At 39.5% G+C, this 19980-nt stretch overlaps 1 protein-coding gene across 4 annotated transcripts in view; it reads right to left on the bottom strand.

Annotated features, from left to right (window-relative positions):
- LOC128744755 (bicaudal D-related protein homolog) overlaps window positions 1-18731 on the bottom strand; it is a 121513-nt gene extending 102782 nt beyond the window's left edge. For 2 of the 4 annotated variants that reach the window (XM_053841972.1, XM_053841974.1), the window contains exon 1: window positions 18423-18731. The gene's annotated coding sequence lies outside the window, so the exon portion shown is untranslated. The remainder of the gene's footprint in view (window positions 1-18422) is intronic. The other 2 variants (XM_053841971.1, XM_053841973.1) reach the window with 1 other exon arrangement.
- Between the last annotated feature and the right edge of the window lie 1249 nt (window positions 18732-19980).

Genomic DNA, 19980 nt, shown 5'->3' with positions numbered 1-19980 from the left:
CCCCTCCTTAGGAGGGGGGGGGAGCTCCCATACAAATAATATACAAATTTCCTCATAATTCGAGAACTAATCAATCAAAAGAAACCAAATTTGGCACGTGGGGGTTTTTGAAGGTGAGAATTTTTTCTATGGTGTACTGAGACCTCTTCCCCTTCTAAGAGGGGGGGCTTCCATACAAATGAAATATAAATTGATTCATAACTCTAGAACTAATCAAGCAAATGGAACCAAATTTAGCATGTGGGGGTTTTAGAAGGTAGGATTTTTTTCTACGGTGTACTGAGTGCCCTTTCCCTTCTAAGAAGGGGGGGGGGGGCTCCCATACAAAAGAAATAAAAATTTCCTCATCAATCTAGAAGTAATCAAGCAAATGGAACCAAATTTGGCATGTGTAGGTTTCAGAAGCCAAGAATTTTTCTATGGTGAATTGAGACCCCTCCCCTCTTTAGGAGGGGGGGGGGCTCCCATACAAATAATATACAAATATTCTCATAGCTCGAGAACTAATCAAATGGCAAACTAAAGCAAATGGAATCAAATTTGGCATGTGGTGGTTTATGGAGCCATGAATTTATTTTATGATGTTTTGAGACCCCTCACCCTAGTGGTAGGAGGATAAGGACTCTCATATAAATAAAATAGAAATTTTTGCGTATGTGCCATATTTTCTGCTATGTAACAAGCGTCTTAAATGCCACTATAAGAGTGTTATAAAACCCAAATTGTTACTTGGGTAGTCTTTGATCTAATGATCTTATATAGTCCTACGTCACCCATTCATACAACCCTTAGGGCTGTGTACCTTGTAGTTTTTCTCTGGTTGTTTTCTGCTACAAAGCTCAAAAATTATAAAAGTCTTTGCCACGCTACTACCAACAAAACAAAAAAAAAGTTAGTTCCAATACGTTACGTAGTTTCTGAGAAATAGCTACATAAAGTTTAAAAATCGTGTTTTTACAGGAGCGGCGTTTTATTCTTTCGAGGTTGTTCCACACCGCACTGGAATGCTTATGTGTTTTTCGGCCTTTTTCCCCGTGGTCGGATCATTACAAAATTAGGGCTGGTACCGAATGGCCGAAACACAAATGGCCGAATTTCAATAACAGTCACAGAAGGCCGAATCACGAAAGGCCGAATCACGAATGGCCGAATCACGAAAGGCCGAAATTTTTCGAAATGCCTAAATACTTAATAAAAAACCATGAATTGGCAAGTAGTTAACAAATAACTTTAATCAAACAAAAAACAAACTACTACTATTAAACAAACAAAACATGCTTTACGAACGCCTTTGTTTAGCGCTTAATAAAAGCGCAACCGCGTCAACGAAATTTTTGCTGCTCATTTTGTGAGCATTAACACATTTCGAGTAGATTTTTTCGTCTATTTCTCGGCGCGAATTCGGAACATCCCCCTGAAGAATTCTAAGGATGTTCCCCTCTATCGACTTTTGCTCCACCCGCAGCTCTGTGATGATCCTGGTCATTGACAGGTGATGGGAACCAACAATGGTTGTTCATCGTTGGTGCCATGCTTCCAAGCTGTTTGTGATCCGCGGTAGCTTGTCAATGGCAGGCTTAAAATTTGACCACAGAGCGGGGTGAAACAATGGCCTGTTGTTCCGGTTCCTCCCACTTATGTAAGTATTCCAAAAATATGTAAGGAAATTCTCCAATTCTTCAGGCATCGTTCCTTCTATCGCGTCGTACGCCTCCTGTATCCGATTTTGCGGCAGAAAAGACAAAGCCTAGAATTTTTATTACATTAAAAACACCAAATAAAAGTACTTTATCAACAAACCTGCAGCCGTTTTACCGCCATGAATATGTCTGTATTGGTCGAGTAATGTTGTTTTAGTCTCCCTACTAGCACAGTTTTTATAAACTAGTTATGGTAACCGATTAACGACTAATTTCAGTCATAAATAAGTTGCTGTAACCAGAAATGAGGAAAGTGTGCTGCTTGGGCCGTGTATATTTGTTTTATTATATTTTGTGTGAAATGAAAAAGCATAAGAAGCATTCCGCTTCTGCTTGTTTTTATTGAATAGTATCCCATCGGTTTTCCTCTCTGCGACAACACAATTTTAACGACAGGTGCACTTTCTTCGTCGTTGAAACCAGCAACATCGGATGAATCGCCGGATGCATTCATTTTTCACAGGACAACTACCAACTAACGTGCGGAAAGCAAACCGTGTTCAACAACAATGGACACAACTGTTGGCTTTGCTATGTGCGGTCAACAAAGATGGACACGGCGGGATATTTAATGAAATATTTCGGCCGCTTTAGTAATTTGGTAATAAACTTGTAGTTTACTGCATTTACTTCTTTATGAAAATCCATGACAGTAAGAATAAGATTACAATTATAATATAAGCATATATCTACGAAAGATAATTTTTACACTGGTTTTTACCTCATATTTCTTGATTATAAATACACCTACATTATAAGGTGCGAGTCGTATTTACCGTGTTAGTAGCAAATGTTTCCTAGATGATTCAGGGCGAGACGGCCGTAGGCCGCGAGTGTACGCCGGTGACCCGCCGTCGGAAGTGCCGGCCACTGCGGGGGGGCAGCCCCCCCGCAGAAACCACTACTATTTAGGTGCATGCATTTTCCTAGGTTTACTGTCTATTAGGGATTATCCCTTAGTTAAGTCCGAACGAGCGGCAGCGAGTAAGGACAGCATGTACCCAACGTTTGCGCATGTTGAAGGCTATGAATATTTTCGGTCGAATATGACATTCGGCCATTCGTGTTTCGGCCATTTGTGATTCGGCCATTCGTGATTCGGCCTTTTGTGATTCGGCCATTCGTGATTCGGCCATTTGATATATTATGCCATTCGTTATTTCGGCCATTTGTGTTTCGGCCGTTCGTAGGTAATCCCAAAATTAGTATCAAAACAAGCGGTTTCTGTGGCATTAAATCTGTTGGATTTTAGCGCCATTTTAGTCCAATTTTGTTGTTTTCCTAAGTATCAAATGCAGCTTAGCTTGCACTTGAGGAAGTTTTCAGCACTTGCGACTTTAAACCGGTAGTAAACCTTCTTTCTAATTCTACAAAACTGCAACCTGCAAACAACGATAAAACTCTTATGAAACTCCTAATGAAGAGAGGCCCACACTAAAGAATGTTCTCAAGAATATTACCAAAAGTACACTTAAAACTTGTAATTTTCCTCGATATCTATTTATAGTGACTTCCAAGAATCCTTTAAAACTATTATAAATGGTTCGCTTCTTAAAAAATAAAACAAGCAAGATATGGCAAATATTTCAAAGACGTTATGTTCTAAACCGGTCCCAATAGCTATAAGAGAGAGAAAAGTATCTGCAGACCTTGGTTTATTAAAATGAATACAAATAAAACTCGAAAATATCGTTTTTGCTGATAGCTGCCAAATTGAAAACAAATTATCCACTAGCATAAACCGATAATAAAACTAATATTTCATGCACAGGACAAAGCAGATTAGATTTTTCCAAGAGCGCGGTAAATTCATCTAAACTTATTTTGGAAGGAGACAAACTGCGCTTGAATAAAACTTGTTTGAATTACTTAAGGTAACCAAGTTTTGACGTAGGACTACGTCTTACGGCAAGTTTTGAGACAGAATGTCACTCCAAAAAATCGAAAAATGCGAGCGTCACGAAAAATGGTAGGTTTTAAGCGCTAATAGTTCAGCGGTTTTCCGATCGATTTTCAATATTCTTACACCAATCGATCGGAAAATTTTCTAAGAATTAACCCAAATAAAGAAAAGTATGGATTCTTGATGTTGAACTATTGAAAAATTGAAAATAAGGAACCTATGTTTTACCAGAATTCTCGCTTCGTGATTGGTTGTTAGAAATGACGTCATCAAAGTAGAAATGCGTTTTCATACTTCGGCTTATAATTCAATCAATTTTCAATAGATTTCCAAGATATTTACACCAATTGATCGGAAAATCGATTTGGAAAATGTTGAAAATATAGAAAACTATTGATTTTCAATGCGCGTCATTGGAAAATTGAAAATACTCCAACTCGATCGTACTAGAAATTGTCGCTTTGTGATTGGTTGGAATAATTTCCAATTATTATCGAACAAGTCTTGGTACAATTCAGAATGCACCGAGAAAGTTCCATTTAATCTACTATAACAAAGTTACAAGAGAATTAAATGGAATCCTACCCTTTCTCGTTGATTGCTAATTGGCTTGAAAATTCCTTATTGAGATGTGCCACCAACGGCAACACGAGCGGTGAGCGTGCACGTCTGCAGTTTCCGGTCGGTCGTATTCATCGGCTGCTGAGGAAAGGAAAGTATGCTGAGCTGAAAGTAAGTGTTGGAGTTGGAGCACTCGTTTCGCTGCCGTGAAGGAATATCTGGCTGCTGAAGTTCTGGAATTGGCAGGAAATATGCTGCTCGCGACAACGAAACGATCAGAATAATCGTTACTTGCAGCTGGCCATCCGTAACAACGAAGAGTTCAACAAATTGCTTTCCGGTGTCACCACTGCTCAGAGAAGTGTTTTTCCGAACATCAGCTGTTTTGTTGTTGCCCAGGAAGATGGAAAAGAAGGCCTAAATTTCCAACATATCACGTCGACAAAATGTTCTCTCAAGGACGAAACATAATGTTCATGAAGAGAAATTTTCGCTCACTGATTTTAATTCTATTTAATTCGATTGATTCTAATTGTTCGCTTTTTATGAAATAATTTTAACCGATCACCTTTCGCGCTTCTGTTCACAGCCACAAGAAATATACCAGCTCCAAGTAAATGTGTTCGGTCAAGCGTCAAAATGCATAAAATCATGGGTTTAATAAAATGAAATAGTTTTAGTAACATCTTTTGCATCTTCATATAAGAATTTGTTCGTTCTTCAAAGAACGGTTTTCGGTAATTGATGAAACCTAGGAAACTTGTAACTTCGGGCTTTTCACTCGGTTTTCTTTAGCAACACAAATTTATTCATCACCAATGCTACAGTAATAATACGTAGCGTAATTTTTCTTTGCCAGCAAAAGGCGAACGGCTCACTGGTGAAGCCTGGTGTAGAATGAAGGACCATGAAAAATAGGTGTGGCCGATTCTTGTCGCTTGCTCTGGTACATAACACGAGATAAGCCGGCGAACAGCATTATTCAAACGCTAGCTGAGCTGATCTCATTGTCTGGATGGACGCGACAAAGGAAGAAACACCAAGGGCAAACGAGTCACGCTCGACTCGTGCACGTCTGCAGTTCCCGGTCGGTCGTGTTCATCGGCTGCTGAGGAAAGGAAAGTATGCTGAGCGTGTGTTGGAGCTGGAGCACTCGTTTCGCTGCCATGATGGAATATCTGGCTGCTGAAGTTCTGGAATTGGCAGGAAATATGCTGCTCGCGACAACGACGACCAGAATGATGATTCTTGGAGTGGTATTTCATCGTGACTCAGGACCATACACGAACGGCTTCGTCGATCGCATAGCTGCTGAGGCTTTCCGGTTGGTCCGTTGCAACAAGCCGTGCCTGGTTTGCGGTTATCGGTATTCCAATTTACCGAACAGAGAATTATGTTAAGTGCGTTAGTGCAAGTTTATTGCAAGCTGGAGTTATGATAATCAAACAATCGATCCTTTTAAGGGCCGCGGAACGATTGAAGAGTTTATTATATTTTCTTGCCCAGTTAATACCATAATAACACAGGCAACGAGGGAAAAGTTGAATTTTTCGCCATTGCGGACGACCAACAAATGACGGAAAGTAAGTAAGTTTTCTGGTTACGGGCGACATTCTCTGCGACTTCCAAAACGTCTGCAGGTTGTAAATGCTTTATTATCAGTGTTCGTTTGTAAGCCGCAGAAAAGTTGCGCAAAATTTTCAGCTTTTTGAAAACTCGCGCGTACCGTCTTCCGTTTACCAGAGGAAAAGCACTATTCAATGTAGAAACAGATCATAAAAATTTATTTACTGTTTGGTTTAGTGTGACTTGGTTTCGTTTTAATAATATAGGTTCAATCAATTCATGGATATAACTCCAAAGGATTGGTTGAGGATTGAACCTATACAATGTTACTACTTTGATAAACGTTACGTGTGTAGCTTGTATACATGAAGAATCGTATTATTAGATACATGGATACATCCTACTATCGCTACAAAGAAACTTACGTAGTCCTACGTCACCTCGTGTCTTGTGCACAACCCCTCTGATTTTTTTGCAAGGTAGTTACACTCTGTCCTCCTAGTATGACTCGTTCGTTCGAAAACGTCAACGAAGTGCCAAATCCATAGGAATAATCGTAGTAGGTCATATAGCACATTGATATCATGACCTAAAGAATATGATCGTTTGTCGTAGAATAGACTACCCAAGTAACATTTTGGGTTTTATTCCACTCTTATGATGGCATTCAAGACCAAAATTAGTCTTGAAGACCACCGTAAGAGTACAATAAAACTCACATTGTTACTTGGGTAGATGCCATAACATGTCATTCCGTTCCGTCGCTTAGGGTGCTTTATATATTTTGGACAAGCGTTACGCGTGCTCTGTTTTGGACTTTTACGGCAAAATCAAATGGAAAATGTCCAAAATAGAGGAGGCGTAACGTTTGTCCAAAATAGGACCCTATTCTTTCGGGACGTCGGAGGAAATGTAGTTTGTTTGGAATTCATACGTATGCCACTGGACATCACTATCCTATATATCTTCGTGATTTTGTGACTTTGCTGACTGTTCAGACAAAGGAGTGTTCAAAATATTTGACAGACTTTTGCTTTTCTTTTTCATTAAAAAAAATCCACTTATCTCATTTCCTCTGGTTTTGGTGCACATTTTGAATTAGATTAAATTAAAGGGTTATAAGATAGAGTTCTAACGGTAAACGGGAAAGTAAAACCGCTTAAAGGTAAATTCTTCAAGTCTTTTTCAATCATACTTCAGAATTGTTAGGCAAATAAGACAAAATACAGTTGAGAAAAACCATTATAAACCTGATACACGCACGCAGCCGAACTAAGGCTCATCGAAAAATACTGGGCTATTATGAAGCAGGCACTTCGGAAGCGTCCCAAGGAGACCAAACAAGCAGACTGGGAAGTATCCCAAGGAGATCAAACCTGAGGAACACATGAAAAAAGTGGGTTTCCGTATAGAAGACACTGCAGCGAGATGTACAAAACCTTATTAGTGGAGTTAAGCGTACGGTGTGAGCATACAGTTATAGTATTGAATTTGAATGAAATAAATATGCCAATAACTTACTAATGGGCTATATTTCATTGTTTGAAAGTTTGAAAAGAAGCGGTCAACTAGGTAATTTTCCACAGCGTCTTTTCCGTGATGCTATTTGATGTTAGCCTTTAGTAGTTTGATAGTTCGACCGTAATAATTTTCGTTTTTATAAGTACATAAACTGGGTCATGTACAAAATTTTGCTGGTCCAAATGGGACATAACTCTAATCTGAAAACTCATCAAAAGTGCACAATCGGTACTGTGAAAAGGCGATTTCTCTTTAAATAGTCTTGGTTTGAACAATCCGTAAACCTTAATAACCAATGCACTTTTCTTTAGCGATTGTGCACTTTTAAAGCGTCTAGATTTTAATATAAATTGCGATTTCAAATCACGCCTCATTTAGAAAAAGGGGTCCAAGCCAAATTTATGACGTCGACCTTGATTAAGGTGCACACTCTAATGAGCTATAAAGTATTGTACTAAAGATTCATTCATCACAATAGGGATGATTGTTGCGTCCATAGTTATGAACGTGTATAGAACAATAAAGGGTTAGGGTCGGAGTGCAAAAACAGCGGAGGTTACTTATTGATTTTATTTATTTTATGCTGACTTATGAGACTTGTACTGTGATTTGCATGGAAAGTTTACCTGCCTCCTGAGTAACAATTTCGGTTTTATCATAGTCTTATGATGGCTTTATGACCAAAATTGGTCATCAAAATTACAATAAGAGTGCAGTAAAACTTAATTTGTCACTTCGGCTGTTACTAGTATCGGAAAATGTGATTTAAATCAAGTCGATAAATTGTCACAATTCTGAGCAATCGAAAAACATTGTTTAATAAAAGACCGCGTCAGAACGACTTTATTGAATATTAAATTACACTGCACTTCTCACAGTGTTTACCCTCTTCAATTAAAGTCTGTTTTGGCTAAGTGCCACGTTTTTTTTTTTGTACTGAAATAAAAGACACGTTCGCAAATTGCACCATTCATGATAAGACAAAAAAGAAACTCAATAAAGAGAACCACTATAATCAAACGGTGCAGCGGCTCTGTAAACAAACGCACTCTAGCGTACGGTAAATAAGCAGTTGAACAACTTTTTGACGATACAAAAACTTAACCCTCTAACGGGCAACACCGTAAAAACGATGCGACCAAGCTAATGACTATTTTATCATGAAAGTACACACGAAAAAACCTTAAGTTCTGATTTTCATGCAAAAATAATTATCTGGAGGTGCGCCAGGTAAGAAAAAGTCTAATTTCTCTTTTTCCTTTTTCATGTCTAACGCTCTGCCCAGATATTTTTTCAATACAGATATATTACAAAATTAAAATAATGCATGAAATTTACTCATTGAAAAACTTTTTAGGTTAATCATTTTGTTCTAGATGTCCTTTTTCTACAAAAGTAAAAAAGGGAAAATTCGCGCTTTAATTATTTTCGGAATTTTTGTTTTTGAAAGATGATAACTTTTGAATGCATGGTCAGAATGTTATGATATTAGTATCAAAATGTCAAGAAATCTGTTCAGAACACATTTTCGATGTTGCCAATTAAAAACAAATTTCGTATGCGGCTCTGGAGCTCCAAAACCGAAGGCCGTCTACAGACGGTCTTACCCGTTAGAGGGTTAACTCACGCGACGTGGTTCCGCCAACAGTACGAACGTGATTCACTCAATCGCTAACCTCCTCAAATCTAATGCCCAGGTGAGGGCAAACATTGACATAACTTTTCATGGTAGCGAACTTTTCGACTCATTTTTTGTTGTTGTTATGGCTGGAAATTCGTTCGAAGTTGATTGCCTTGACAACTTTCGCCAAACGGACATGCTCCTTCGGTTCTGGAGAGACAAAACAATTTTTTAATTGACGTTTAACAACAACAAAGGACAAGCAGGCTGCAACTGCGCAAACATTTAGGGTACCGATAAAAGTCCCGTAATTCATTGCTTTCACTTGGCATCGGACAGATGCCGCACTACCGTTACGATTACGTCGTTCGTCACATCGCACCGGACGTGTTATCGACAAACTTGGTGTAATTTTTCAAAAAGATGCAGCTGTATTTTTTCCTCCATATGCTAGTCGCTGCGCGATAAGATAAGCGATTACAATGTGATCGTTTATCATTACACACGCACACACGGCGAACGGGAACAGGTATTAGTTGTTATCGTCTTATCAGTCTTATCACTCAACGAGTTGTATGATTCAACCCTAGAAAGCAATTTCCGCAGGAAAGTTTGCACTTGTTTAAGCAATTTGGCACCTGTCCTAGCACTATCGGGGTCGAATCGATTGATCGACAACAAAAACATCCACAACATTAGTCATCATTGTGATGTATGTAATACAAAGTTGTCTCTTACATAATTACCCAACTAAGGAATGACTCGCAAACGAAAATAACTGAAGGCTACGCCTACTTCTACTGGTTTCTCCAAAAAAAAAAAATGATCTCATCACAGCTTCCTCTGATGTCACCACAGTACATCTGGAGGTTCAGCGGAAAATTTTTTTCGAACATTAAACTGTTTCACAAATCATCAAATCCTCCCATCAAAGGGAGGAATTTTAGCGAAACATCACAACCTAATAGAGCAGTTTTCTTTTTTTTCACAAATATTTTCGCACCGAAGCAAAATGCAATTGGCGAAAGTTTCGCGCAGCACCAGCAACAGCAATGCATTCAACGCAACAGTACCACGAACGATCGGCCGACCGACCGGGAGGAAGAGGCCTCTAAAAGCCGAATAATTATGCACCAGTTCCGGGGCGGCTGAACAATGAAGACCACGCCGCGCCGCGCAGCACCGCGGTGTGGCGCGAAAGCTGAGGTGAGCTAGCCGAAGGGAATTATTTCTCACACCTGCCGGCGCCCGCCGGCGCCACTGCCTAGCTCCTCTAGGGTACCAGAGTGCTGCGGAGCAAAAAAAAACCTCCGTGAAGGCGAGAGTGATGCGTCGCTTTTCAATCTGCTGTGCTGACGGAATAGAAGTACACATGACGCGAGACGCTGCTTGGTGGGTGCTATAGTAACAAACAATAACAAGCATCACCACAATGGATAAAGTTACCCGCCGTCGCCACGGATCCAAGTGCCCATTGACAACAGGTGAAACTTCTCGACCAAATACCGCCACGAGTCGGATGGCGTAGTGATAAATAAACTTGAAAGCGGTGCCGATTTCAAATTGCTTCACAGAATGCGAATTATTTTATTCGCTGTCAATTGAGTGCGAGCACCAGCGGGCCTGCGGCCCGTCCCACTGAAACAATCGTTTCTCATTAGAAGGCGGGTGTATCAGCCGCTGATTAGGCTGTCGGAAAGTACCCTGAAAAGTAAGTCGGGAAATGTGATGCCAACCCGGAATAAATTTACAATCTAGATAGATTGTTCTCAATTGGCACTACATGCTGTTATAATAGGTAATAGGATACCTGCGCATCGGATTACGGTTCAGGGTAATTGAGAACTTGCCGGCGCACGAGAAGCCTTCGCCTTTATGTCTAAGGTCTAAAGTTTTCTTTTTTCTACTTTGCTATAAACTGCTGAAAGTGTTTGTTTGGGTCGATGTTATTGAATCGTATCATCGGTTTTGTACACTTCAGTTGTAGCAATGATAATATCATTGCAGTTCTAGTACATTCACGTGTTCAAGTAGTACACTAGAGGTGTGAAAAGGTATCAAATTGCGACGAAATAGATATCAATCTGGCACACTTGACTAAGCTCATTACAAATTATCTACATGCAAAAATAAAGCTTCAATGAAACAAAAAACTACAAGGTATACAGCCCAAAGGGTCCCCTTTCAAAAATCCCCTCTTGTCATTCAACCACTTGTACAACTGCGGTCCAAATACAAGAGAAGCGCACGCCCTTACCCATTTGAATTTTCCTCCCCCCTTGTAAGAGTCTACCTCAACGTTTTGCCAACGTAGCCAATTATGCAACACCCCGCTTCCATATCGATCTGCTTTCTTGTCTCTCAGCCATTTGCCCATCCGCAACGCAACCCATTTTACTTATTTGGACCTCCCCCCATGTTAGGGAGCACCTTCCCGTGGTATAGAAAAGATACAAAAATGTCACCAAAAACAACGGAACAAAAAAATTATTCAAAACTGATACAGTAATGTTCAGATTTTGTCAGCCCCATGTTGAATTTTGGGCTGACAAAATGGGGAAACTGACAAAATCGAAATTTTTTTTTCAAAATTCAAGACTTAAGGACAAGGTCGTCAAAGTCCATTTATGGCAGTCAGTATGGCACCGAATATCACCCTTCCCTTCCCTTCTTCACTGTGTCAACATGTTCCCATAGACTCGGGAAACCATCACAAAAAAATAAAATTAGTTCAACTAACCTGCTAGCCGTAATAAGATCTTGCAACTCGAAGCACTTAACATTGTATTCTATAGGTTCTATTACTTTTTGGGGCATAACTTACACTAAATACTGAGATTTCTGCCCAATTAAAATTCATCACTATAGTTTCACTTTTTCGCCGTCGATTTTTCTTTAATTTTTTTCGGCCGTTCCATTCATCACATCACTCGCGAAACTTAACTTGAAACACAGAAAATTTGAATTTACCACCCGAACAGTTATCTGGTAAGATATTATAATGATTTTGCCCAAACTGTTCACTTGAATTGATATGAAAAACTTTATTTTGTTTCGATTGCAATTCCGAATCCGCGACCGTCGTTGTTGATACGTTACCAAGGAAACGGGAGTGATGCCATATTTACGTTGAGCATGAAATCGGCCAATAATTTTCGCTATTAAATTAACGATCGTAAAGTGTCGAAAATATACTTATAAAATTCTCTGCTAATAAAATTCAACGTAAACAACATTTTTTGTGATAGAATTAGTGTCGGATCTAGTTCAACAGCAAAAATGGATACGTGATTCTACGTTTCATAATTGTTCATAACAGATTATTACCTACTACTAGCAACTCAGCATAAACTTAGCATAAACAAAACGATAGTGGAAACAAGTACTGATATCAGTAAAAAAAAACAGCTGGTCTCTGACGACCTTCACCTTAGACCTTGCAATATCGAAGGTTTCTACTAAAAATTAAATTTTAACCCTCAATTGGTCAATCGAAAGCTCAATGAACCGGGCACAGCACACTGGTCCAGAACCTTTTTTGGTGCGCATTAGCTTTGAGCTTAAAAACTTGGTTTTAGGTTTACGGAACGTTTGGAAGAGTTTCTTAATATTAAAATTTATATCGCCCACCGTGATTCAAATTTTGATTAATGCCCCTAAAAGTGCAAAAAAAATTATTTTTCTTCAGTTTCGATATAACACATTGATGTGTTCTGCAAAGTTTTACAGCATATTATTACAAGAAATTTTACTAAAGACAGTAACCTTCTATCTCTTCAGCAAATATAGAAAAATCCTATTTCTCATAAATGAAAAATCGTAAAAATCAGTTTTTTTCTATTTTAGCTGTTTTTTAGTTGTTGTATGACTTTTCCTGTTTTACAAAGTTGTACAAATAGTAAAAATACACAACATTCTTGAATATAGTATACCTCTATCTTTGCTTATTTAGGAACTATAGACCTTTTACTATAAAAATACCTTAATTTTGATCCCGAATAACTCGCAAGAAGGCATCATTTTATTCAAAAACTCTCCCCAGAGAATCAGAATAGTTTCAAGCAGGCTGAAAAGTTTTATAAATCGCAGTGCTTTTAACAGCACAAAAGTTAAAGAGTTAAAGCATGTATTTTTTTCGTCAGTTGCTCTGACGTCAATGTGCATTTGGAAACAATTTAAAAAACAATCAAGAACAGAACTACTGCTGTCTTATTAGCTTATAACAATCAAAGATTATTTTCATTCCTAACCCTTTCCGTTCCCCCACGTTGATGACATTTTACCAATTCGATCCCTTTTTCTCAATCATGACACATCCCTGCCATAACAGAATACATTCTATTTTCACAACTCTTCCAATCAAATGAATAACACGCTCATACATAGATATCTTATTTATAAAAATGGATTTCTGTCTGTCTGTCTGTCTATCGGGATGTTCCTTATAGAATCAAAAACTACTGAACCGACCGGCGTGAAAATTTGCATGTTGAGGTTTTTGGGGCCAGGGAAGGTTTTAATGATGGTTAGAGACCCCTCCCCCCACTAAGAGGGGTGGCACCCATTCAAATGAAATACAAATTTCTGCATAACTCGAGAACTAATCAAGCAAATAGAACCAACTTTGGCATGTGACGGTTTTCGAGGGCAAGAATATTTTCTATGGTGAATTAGGACCCCTCTCCACTTTAAGAGGGGGGGCTCCTGTACAAATGAAATACGAATTTCCTCATAACTCGAGAACTAATCAAGCAAATGGAACCAAATATTGCATGTGACGGTTTTCGAGGGCAAGAATATTTTCTTTGGTAAATTAGGACCCCTCCCCACTTTAAGAGGGGGGGCTCCTGTACAAATGAAATACGAATTTCCTCATAACTCGAGAACTACTCAAGCAAATGGAACCAAATTTGGCATGTGGGTGTTTTTGGAGCCAAATTTTTTTCTATGACGAATTGGGACCCCTCCCCACTTTAGGAGGGGGGCTCCTATACAAATGAAATACAAATTTCCTCATAACTCGAGAACTACTCAAGCAAATGGAACCAAATTTGGCATGTGAGTGTTTTTGGAGGCAAGAATTTTTTATATGATGAATTGGGACCCCTCCCTACTTTAGGAGGGGGGGCTTCCATACAAATGAAATACAAATTTCCTCATAACTCGAGAAATAATCAAGCAAATTCAACCAAATATTGCATGTGACGGTTTTCGAGGGCAAGAATATTTTCTTTGGTAAATTAGGACCCCTCCCCACTTTAAGAGGGGGGGCTCCTGTACAAATGAAATACGAATTTCCTCATAACTCGAGAACTACTCAAGCAAATGGAACCAAATTTAGCATGTGGGTGTTTTTGTAGGCAAGAATATTTTCTATGGTGAATTAGGACCCCTCCCCACTTTAGGAGGGGGTGCTTCTACACAAATGAAATACAAATTTCCTCATAATTCGAGAACTAATCAAGCAAATGGAACCAAATTTGGCATGTGGGAGTTTTAGATGGCAGAATTTTTTTCTATGATGAATTACGACCCCTCCCCCTTTTAAGAGGGGGGGCTCCCATACAAATGAAATTCAAATTTCCCTATAACTTGAGAATTAATCAAGCAAATGGAACCAAATTTGGCATGTGGGAGAATTTGGAGGCTTGAATTTATTTTATGGTAGTTAGAGACCTCTCACCCCTGTGGTACGGGGATATGGACTCTCATAAAAATAAAACAGTAATTTTTGCGAAACTCAAAAACTGATCGAACTCGAGAAATTCGAGACTCTTCCATAAAACATTGGTCAATAACAAGACCACAAAAACTATCTATAGTAACACTAGATCATTCAGGGCGAGACGGCCGCGAGTATTGCCGGTGACTCGCCGTCGGAAGCGCCGCCCACTGGGGGCAGGCAACTTCCCGCAAAAATCACTACTGTCTAGGTTTATTTGTTTTCCTAGGTCTACCTGGGTTTCCTGGAACGAGCGACAGCGAGTAAGGAAAGGATCGCGAAATGGTACTTTCCACGTAAAAGTTTTCCGTGAAATGGTACATTCCGCTTAAGGTTTTTCGCAAAATGATATTCGGCGAAATGTTGCGCAATCATGGCGAATATTACTATCCGCTTTCTGGTTATGCAATGAGGGGACAGGGGAGTTGTTTTCTACTTTACTTTACATTTTATACTGCACGTTGTTGTATATTAGCTATTTAACTGCATATGTGTTGCAAATTGGCATCCAAAATTGTATTCAAATTCTTCGTGTCGATAATTAGCTTTAAATCAGCACTGTCAGCTCTATAAGAAGGTTATCAGTAAAGTAGCTATATATTTTGCCAAAATAGCATTTAAGTAGCATTTAAGGCGACTTAAAGGCTTATTGGCCTGCATTTAAATAGCATTGATGATGCTTATTGGTTACCTGGTATGCTTTTATAGTTACGTAACTGCCAAAATGAATGATCTAAGGTTGAACTCCTCAGAAGCTTGCAAAACTCGAGATTGTGACAAAGATCATCCGAGATTCATGTCATGAAGTTTGTCGGGTCAGCTAGTGAACATAAAAATCATATTCAACCGAACGGTACAGCTGTAGCGCACTTTCCCAACACAGATATCAAATTGGCCTAGGTTTAATCGTTGTAAAGAAACTTCGACGTGTGCTTAAGGAGATTTTGTCGCTTTTCTGATGCACTTTTCCAACACAGACATCAGTTTGCTGGGACGAGAAGACTTCATAACTTTTTCTGGTGTGCTTGCCAAGCTCAAATATCAAATCGGTAAAGGTTTAAACCGCGTAAAGTATCTTCAACCTGTTGGGATGAGAGGGTTAGGTCTAATTGTGTAATTGTCGTTATTGTTCATTATAAAAAAAGGCTTGCCCTTCACTAACAGACGTCAACGAAAAACTACTGAACAGGGATTCAAACATTGCACGTTTAGTATTTGGGCGAAGCATGTCCGTGTTCAGATTTCCTGCGATGAAAATATTATCGTAGCCTACAGCAAATTCGGTCAGTTTTCAGTCAATAAAGACGAGCAATCATTATCTGGTATATCGTAAATGATCATCAGCAGAATCTCTCGACCGGATTAACGGAACTCTAACGCCAAGCACTCGGTCAGATCGATCGATTCGGCAGTTAGCACCGTTACAAACACTGTCATTACGTACGCACAATTGTATAACCAATGATACCAATACTAGATTACTGATTTTCGTAGTAAGCTATGACTCAGTAAACTTTGTGTACTACCGTGGCATATGTTTAGCTTACCAGTAACCAGAGCCGCGTTTAACACTGCTCTCGATATTCTCCAGTCCATCACACTACACATAACTTCAAAAATATACAGAAAAATATAGTTACAAAAATTCATTCAGCTCTCCCTCAGTCTGTATTGCGAATGAAGGTCCACAAACAGTATGCTTTACATGAACGGCTCCCAACCGAGTATACACCGACGTCAGCTTGCCATTCTTCTTTAAACGTATTGCTGTCACTTTCGCCTTACGGAACTCACTGGTAAGACTTTCGTTGACATACACAAGGGTTATTTCCAAAATTTGTCAAATCAATGGTTGTTGAACAAGTATTTTTTTATGAAAATGCGAATTTTCCGTATGTCAGTTTGCCAAAAAACTACTTTTTCATTTAACTTCTGAGTGCACATCATTGACTTTTTTTAAATTGTTCGTTCAAGTAATAAACTAATCATTCGAATTTCCAATGTTGTGTCCATTCGTAACAACATCAATCAACCGAAAACGTTTTTTCGATCATTAGTAGAGCAGCGCGAGCTCAAAATTGCCCAATAAATTAAATCTATACCCATTTAAAATGTGAAGGTTTCACACTTCATCAACCACTTCAATTCCAAGAAGTCCCCAAACAATTATTGTCTGCTGAGCTACCAATTACCAATCAATCGTTATTGGCCAAGCCGGTGGTTAATGCACCACCACAGGTGGAACGTTTCTAGTCTAGCCGGGCGGCAGCTTGCTGGAAAACGGTTTCAAAATTGATGATTGGAACGACAACTACGGACTGGCCGTCCATAGAACCCCTGACCAAAGCCGTTCATCATTGTCATTGGTTGATTGACGTAAAGTTTGGAACTAGGTACCGTGTTACGTGAAAAAAAACTGAAATGAACACAAAATCAATTTTGGTAATCCAAGGACTTTGGCCCCAGTGCTTTGCTGTCATTGACAAACTATAGAAGCGCTCACCGCTACTGTTTAGTTCAGCTAGCAGCACTGTTAAAACTTCACTAGTTGGCATGGTAACATGTGACTAACACGATACAAACTTTGACGGGAAATGTGTGTACCAGCTGCTTCGCCCAGAATAAACATTCAAACATAACCCCAACATACAAGAGCGTAAATTTTACGTTAATTTACGTGTCGTAAGCTTCAAATTATGCCCATCATCGCGATGTCTTAATTCTAAAAAAATCCATTTGCATTTAAAAACATGTCCACCTCGGCTCGACCTAATTTGCAATTACGATGACAAAACCGAACGGTATCATCGCGTGAAATCTCTCATTCTCTCTGAGACTGAAAAGTGCGATTTCATAACTAACTGTCACCCCGATAGGTGTAATAGTAATATACATACATAGTAGGTACGTACAGACCACGCTCATCGCTATGCTCCATCAACTGATAATTACCAGCAGCGTGCAGTGCCCCGGCTCCGCTGTCCACTGTCTGACTGGCTGACTGCAGCTTGACCGCAGTCTCCGTCGTCAATCAGTAAACATAAACCTAGCAAAGTAAAAAACAATTTTTGCAGCGACGACGGCAGCAGCAGTGGCAGGCAGATGGAAACAACCAACTCATTAGCACAAATCCGTGTGCATATGTCACACTCCACTTTCCACGAAGCAGCGAATAAAAACAGCAGCTCCCTTTGTTTATTACTTCTTGACCGTTTTTTTTTTCACGTATTCTCCGGTGAACGAATTGACTATAGTTTTCGAGCAAATTCAATTTCCCAATCCCCTTTTCTTCACACCCCTCAACGACGGTACGACGCGGAAACGAACTACAAATTTTATCGATCAAATTTTTCTGTCTCCACTACACAACTATAGCCAGTATCCTTGGATTGTTTCACAGACAGCTAGAGTCGAGTTTCACTATCGATACGGGTTTTGATGTTTCTTCTCGTCTATTTGGTGGCTTGTTACTACACCTTCACACCAACGCACCGCACCCCGCACAGCACCGCGGTGTAGTTTTTTCTTTTAATTACACCGCGAGACGTCGGCAAATTACGTCAATTTTTCTCCAGCTTCACAATATCGGAGAGAATTTGCTGCACACCGTCGAGGACACAGTCTGCTTTCGCAGTCCGCCAGCACACACTTCGAAACTGGGTGAAATCGATCACGCACGGTGACAGAAAGTACGACAGAAAAAAAATCGAGGGCAACCGAAATACCAATGCACACCATCCGAACAGCAGCAGATCGATTCGATGATAGTTTGTAGTAATTTTCGAAGGAGAATGAATGACAGAATGACAATAAAAGTAGGCTATGGACCTTCACCTTGGTGGCTGCTGAGGTTGTTTCTCGGATCCACTGACGTTAACACGGCACAGGCACCACTAAACTTTATCCCGAGGATTTTCAAAGTAATTTCCACGTTCCTTAGCAACCGCGACAAACGCGAACGGAACCAAACAAAGAACTAACCACCCCAGAGCCAGAAGCAGCACACACGCGCTGGCACGCGATTCACGCTTCGCCGTGGCAGTCAAATGCTCTCGGAAAGGTAGGACCGAAAACGAAAAAAAAATAGTTGTTTTACAGCACTCGCGAAACCACTTCAACACTAGAGAACAACTAAAACCGCACTAAAAGTGCGCTGCCGAAGACGGTGGCCGCGAAGGTGCACCAGCAGGCAGCAGCATACCTGGTTCGCTCACCAACTAGAGGCGCCAACTACGCTCTCGCTCTCCGCCACGGCTGAACCGACCGAGCTCAGCTGTTTGCCGTACGTGTCGGCAACGAACGCGGTCCAGTCTCAACGACGAGAAAATCGATATGGAATAACAGTAGGACTGTGTTGGTTTTTGGCGAGCAAAAACACTTCAGTTTACAAATCAACTGCCAATTACGGTACACGGGGTAGAGCGCTGAGCCAAACTGATCTTTGTTGAAATATTAAACAATCACTAACGAGTTCAATAATCTGAAGTTTTTCCACTTATTGCAATTAATGCAGGCAAAAAAGAGGACTGCAACTGTGAATAAATCAACTGAATGAAATTCTTTGTTGTAAGGTTAAAACAAATTAACTTCTTTTAAACTTCTTTGAGATTACTTTAAGAATTCTTTTAGACTTCTTTTAGACATTTTTTTGTTGTTTTTTTAGGTTTCTTGAAAATTTCTTCAAGGCTTCATTTAGAGTTCTTTTAGACACTTCTTATGTTTCATTTAGACACCTTTTAAGCTTGTTTTGGATTACTTTTAGACTTAGTTTAGATTTCTTTTAAACTTTTTAGACTTGTTCTAGATTTATTTTAGACTATTCTTATACTTCGTTTAGATTGCTTTTAGACTTATTTCTGACGTTTTTTTAGATCTTTAGAACTTCTTTTAGATTTCTGTTCTGACTTCTTTTAGATTCAATTTGGAAATCATTATAGAAACGATCCCAAGTAACAATTTTAAGTTTTATTGCGTTCCAATAGTCGTTTTCATGACCAATTCCATAAAACCGCTAATAAAACTATGTACTCCACGAGAACTTTCTGATGACCGCTATAAAACTGCCTTCCAACCAAGTGTCCAACTCTTCAGAAGGTTTTCATAACCTCTATACGAATCAGGTCATAAGCTGAAGTATTCTTATCGCGCTCTGCTGAAAGCAGCAATAAAACCGATTATGCTTTTCACTGCTTGACAGCCAGGCTTCATTCTCGGTTTTTTGCACAGTAGATGCTCATTTGACTGCAGTGCCTTAACTAAACAAAATTCGAAAAACTAGTGTTTTCGGCAATTGTATACAATCTACATTATTGTTGAAGAAAGTATAGTTCAATTTTTTGTATTTACGGCGCTATGCGATTGCTACCCCGTTGGTAGCCAACTGAGC

Source organism: Sabethes cyaneus, chromosome 3 (genome assembly GCF_943734655.1).
Source record: "Sabethes cyaneus chromosome 3, idSabCyanKW18_F2, whole genome shotgun sequence".
Lineage (NCBI taxonomy): Eukaryota > Metazoa > Arthropoda > Insecta > Diptera > Culicidae > Sabethes > Sabethes cyaneus.
The sequence above is the reverse complement of the archived record's forward strand: the minus strand, read 5'-3'. Positions and strand labels throughout refer to the sequence as shown.